This window comes from Penaeus vannamei, chromosome 3 (genome assembly GCF_042767895.1).
Source record: "Penaeus vannamei isolate JL-2024 chromosome 3, ASM4276789v1, whole genome shotgun sequence".
NCBI classification, from domain to species: Eukaryota; Metazoa; Arthropoda; class Malacostraca; order Decapoda; family Penaeidae; genus Penaeus; species Penaeus vannamei.
The window spans coordinates 25,926,590-25,931,589 of NC_091551.1; the positions used below are offsets into that span (position 1 = coordinate 25,926,590).

The 5,000-nt window shown below is 42.2% G+C and overlaps 1 protein-coding gene and 1 long non-coding RNA gene across 2 annotated transcripts in view; both read left to right on the forward strand.

The window, feature by feature from the left end:
* Hr3 (Hormone receptor 3) overlaps positions 1 to 5,000 on the forward strand; it is a 270,999-nt gene that overhangs the window by 58,793 nt on the left and 207,206 nt on the right. The gene's annotated exons all lie outside the window — the stretch shown is intronic.
* Positions 1 to 5,000, forward strand: part of LOC138867418 (uncharacterized) — a 71,611-nt gene that overhangs the window by 28,314 nt on the left and 38,297 nt on the right. The window contains exon 2 of the long non-coding RNA XR_011399796.1: positions 1,226 to 1,285. This is a non-coding gene — a long non-coding RNA (uncharacterized lncRNA). The remainder of the gene's footprint in view (positions 1 to 1,225; positions 1,286 to 5,000) is intronic.

A 5,000-nucleotide genomic window follows, 5' to 3' on the forward strand; every position in this document is an offset into this window, starting at 1 on the left:
TGATTTCCAAGTATTTCGTGATAGAGCCCTTCAAGACGCCTGGCATATGCAAACCTTTGAAACTATTTCAACATGTGGTAAGCTGCAGGTTGAACAGGTTTGTGATGATTTTTTTCAGAAGATAAGATCATAGCATGTCCTAAATTTGTAATGTAATATAATACAATGTTACGGGCACGTAGTAGATCAGTTGACGCTTGCCACGCACGGGGTTGGCCACAGTGGGTCATCAAGAGAAATAAATTACATAAGGGGCCAAGCTGACACTCCTTGGACCAGCCAAACCTCGGATCACGAAAATTCAAGTGTGACTCAGGATACAAGATACTATGAGGCAGTGATAACCAGGAAGAAATTAGGCAACAGGCTTTCTTGGTGCAATGCGAGAGCTCTGGAGGATGCAGCGCAATGTCCGTATTTCCTCGATATATCAAATGCAATTTATTCTATCTAAAGAAACTTCGTTATACAGCTATATCGGCAATGAAGTTTCCCCACGTCCGAGAAAGTGCAGTACTGAAGTAACCTTGCATAATGATGTTTCCCTGTTACCCGCGTAAATGTAATGCTTCCGAAGAGGTTGCTTCAAGTTGTTGTCTACACACGCTATGGATGACCTTTAAGGATATTGATATAAAATAGAATAATATCAGTTTCGTAAGCGACTGTGCTGCGGACTTGGAGTATAACGCCCAAAAGAACTTATTAATAAAAAGGAGAAACAAACTTAATGGGACACAGTAACTGCTCCTTGTTCCTTGTGTCTCTCTATTCAAGGTTTTAGTTGTGATTGAGTCTGGCATTCGGTTATTAGGTATTTATCTACAAATATTCGAAAAAAGGGATCGATTGGTTCTAAATCTGTCGTATTGCTTGTTTTACATTTTTTTCTTATGTGTCTCATTCCTGGAATTTTTGTCTCCGAGATTTTCCTTTTTTCTGCAATTTAGTACGATAAATTACTTTACCTTAGTGTCTCGAGTATTTTCTCTCGTTGTCCTACTCAAAATGTTTATTTATTTATTTTTGCTTATCTAATCAGTCATATTATTGGCGTCACTGTTCTCTGCCGTACAGACTCTTCGGGCAATGGATCATTTTGTCAAAAGATTTTTCTGCTTATGAGGTGTTTTTCTTATATCTATCCTGGCTAAGAAAAGGCCAGGGTAGAGTCGTTTATCAACTGTGAACCTTAGATAACCTTTTCTTTTCTTGTTTCTTTCAGGTAAGCTGAAAGTGTCCGCGGTTGCCAGTGGAGTGCAGCTAATAAACCTTGCCTCGTTAAGTAAGTGTACTATGGTTTATTTTGTTTCGTAGTTCATCGCGATCTTTGAAAAAGTTAATGGCTTTCGGTCGAACGATGTACATAGGACGTCAGAATGGATTACGCTTTGATACTACTTTTCGTGTGTGTGTGGGGTGGGGAGGGGGTTGACCCACCCGTGTAGTAAAGACCTTTTGCTTTGAGGAATTCCCATAAGCGTGTGGTACATGTGTACTTGATACACATTAACGTCTGCATCTTGCACATTCCACATCAGCTGATATTGCCATCAGATATTTTAGGCTCCATCTGTGGTTTATAGATAGCTTCGTCAGGGCGTACCACATCCACGCTCTTAAACCCTATTGTTTCGGAACATCTATACCGTTCGAAGCAAGATAATAAGGCTCATTGAAAGATAGACAAATTATAATTTTGCCTTTTTCAGCCGGTCACCATAGCTTCAAGAAAGCTAATTAATGATTTTGAAGTAAAGCCGTTTGTTCCTGCAGGAATGTTCTTTCAGTGTCTTTTGTGTGGCAGTCTTACGCCGATAATGAAGGATTGGGAAAAGATTGGCAGATTCTGAATATCACTCATTCAGTCCCGTATGCCCCTTATCCACACTCAAGCACACACACACACACACTCTCTCTCGTGCTCTCTCTCTTTCTCCCTTCCTCTCTTTCTTTCTGTCTCTCTCTATTCCTCTCTTTGTCCCTCTTTCAGTCTCGAAGCCTTTTCTAACGAACGTGCATATAAACAAACAGGTATATCCACAAATCATGCATACGTATATCCATGTTCGGATATCTAATTAGTGATCTCGGGGTGTCGCGGACAATACGTCGCCAGTTTTATTGGTTTCCAGTGCGTCTGGATGTCCGGGTTGACGAATGAGACGGCAGGCGGTTGGAGGCCTCTGGTTCAGAGGGGGTAATAGTGGTATGACAGAACTCTAATCAAGGCATGTCTGAGATACGAAGTGGTATTATATCTCCTTCTCTTTTGTCCACTGGATTTCTTATTTTTGCCGTTCTCTGTCCTTCCTCCTTTATCTTTACCTTCCTCCTCCCGGTTCCGCCGCTTCCATCGCATTAAATGGAGCCAGGGAGCGAGAAACGACATCAAGGAGTGAGAGCAGTCCTTCTTAGAAAGGGAACTTTGTACATTAATTCATCTTTGTGCTTCCCTGATGCTCCGTTGATTCCTCCTCAGATATAGACTGGCGTGGATGTATACATGTGTAGAATGTATGTTTTGATGATATTTGAGTGAGATGGCTGTGTCGATCTCACGGAATAAACGTCAATCAGGTACCCAGATTTTGAAGACTCATACCGATACATTTTAAAATGATGTCTTTTTCGGAAATCAACCTACAAAAAAAGTATCCCATTGGAATTCACAGCAAAAATCACTTTATGGAACCTCGCCACAAAATCTAGAGTACAGGAAACACTCCGAGGGAAGCGATTGCATAGCACGGTGTCACGCGTAACGCACCGATCGAATTAATCTGGCATTCCTTCGGCAAAATATCTGTCGCCGTAGAATGAATCGCACCGGAAATCCTAATCTTCCACCCGTAGTTTCTGTCATCGCGGTCGCCACTTGCCATCGGGGTGGCAGAGATGGCGGTGGTCCGCGACCGACAGCGGCCGCCCATGCAGTGGCACCCTGAGAAAAACAACTCCCATGGACACCTTTCAGACACGCACGAGAGAGGCCTTCGAAGCAACCCAAACGTCGCCAAAACAAAATAATACCTGATGTCAAACAGCCCACACCAGAAAAGTGAAAAAACTAAATACCATAAACAACAAATAAACAAAGCCATATTTAGAAATCTAGGACTAAAGAAATATGAGCAAATAAGCGATGTTGGCGAATTCTCCCCCCAACAAGTATGGCAAACTATCTCTTCCCTTTATGCAATTTTTGGTCGTCTGATGTGTTGCAAGAGGGAATACGGCTCAGACTTAATAAAGTTACGCCGAGTGAAGGATTCCGTGTGTCGCGGAGTCCTCGGGGCTCCCAAGGCGCTGCGCTGCCCGCTTCCTCTCGCTTTCTTGCTACGTCTGCGTGCCTGCCTCCCTGTCTGTCTGTCGGTCTCTTTGTTTCTTTCTCTGTCCTTTCTTGTCTTTCTTTCTAACTCTATCTACTTCCCCTCTTTCTCTCTTCCACTTCCATTGTCTCTTCTCTCTTTTTTCCACTGTCTTTCCTTTACCCTTGGTAACTTTCTCTTTCCGTGTTCCCCATTTCTTTTACCGTCTACCTTCATCTCTCTTCCCTGCTCTTATTTCTCCCTCCACCCTCATTATTCCGCGTATACCTATTTATCTATCTTTCTAACTATCCACCTATTTGTCAATCTAAATATCTACCTACCTACTTGCCTATCTGTCTATTTGTCTATATATCTCACTATCCATCTCTTCTGTCAATCTATACATCTCCCTACCTACCTACCTACCTATCTATTTGTCTACATATCTATCTGCCTATTTATCTATCTATTTGTTTATCTCTCTACCGATCTATCCATTCCATGGGGTGGGGACAAAAGCACCTTCCCGTCGATCGCCTCGCTTCTGTTGCTTAAGATTCTGGACTTTCGTAGTTGTCAAGGGGAACATGGAGTGTATAATCATGTGGCTCTTATGCCTTCGCTCATGGAAAATGCTAGAAAGTTGGGGCACGAAATCTCTTGTTTGGGGCATGCTGGCACCACCTGGGGTTCAAGAGGACTGGTGCTACTTCGGATCACGTGGAGGTAACAACAACCTTTGAGAAAATTACCCAACGAGGCTATGGGGTACTTCCTGCAAAGCCGTGTGGTCGTTCGATACTTTCCGTATTCAGTCTTTTTCTTTTCTTTCTCTGGCATTTTAAGCCAGTCAGATAAGCCAATCAGCAGTAAGTGCTTCTAGAATCTTGCCAACGATAAATAAGTGAGGCAGGTCGGTGCAGATTTCTTTTTCACACATTTTTTTCTGTGTTTTAGTACCACTTTCCCGGTCCCTCAACTTCCTGCCAAGTCTGTGTCCGTAGGTCCAACTCTCTCTTCCTTTCCTGTTTCTAAAACTTTATTTTCAGAATATAATTTATAGATTTAATATTTCATGAGTTAAGACAGCAATTTGGAAGGTCTAAGTTGTAGAGAAGGCATGAATGAGAATAAATATCGTGATAATACGAGAAATGTATTTAACCGCTTTCGAATATATCCGTCATATATATCTGACGAAAATATATTCGAAACCGGTTGAATACATCTCTTGTATTGCGAAAATATTCATTTTCATTCATACCTCTTCTTCATTTGTCAATATGAATACGGTTCAAGGTTTGAGTTATCTTAGATAAGACCAACGTCATATAAAAAGTGAATAAATTTAGAAACTATCCCAGCCGTTAGGCAGGTAGTAAACCAGACATTAAACTTGGCCTTAAAACTGTACGGCATTGGGGTCGGTGACGCTCCGTTTGTCAAACCAGGCGTTCGCATAACCTCGAATGTCGCGGAAGGAGGGAGGTGCAGTCGTCGTTGTTGATCCATTGAAACCTGGGGGCTTTGCTTACCCTAAGGACCCTGCCCCTTCCCTACAGTGCCGGAGAAAGTACTGGTGTATTGGCGGCAATTAAATCGTGAAATGGACTTCCGACTTAAAATAATGTCTAATTTCGGCTGTTGACAATAAGGTGATTACAGGTTGCATTCTCAGTTGTTTGA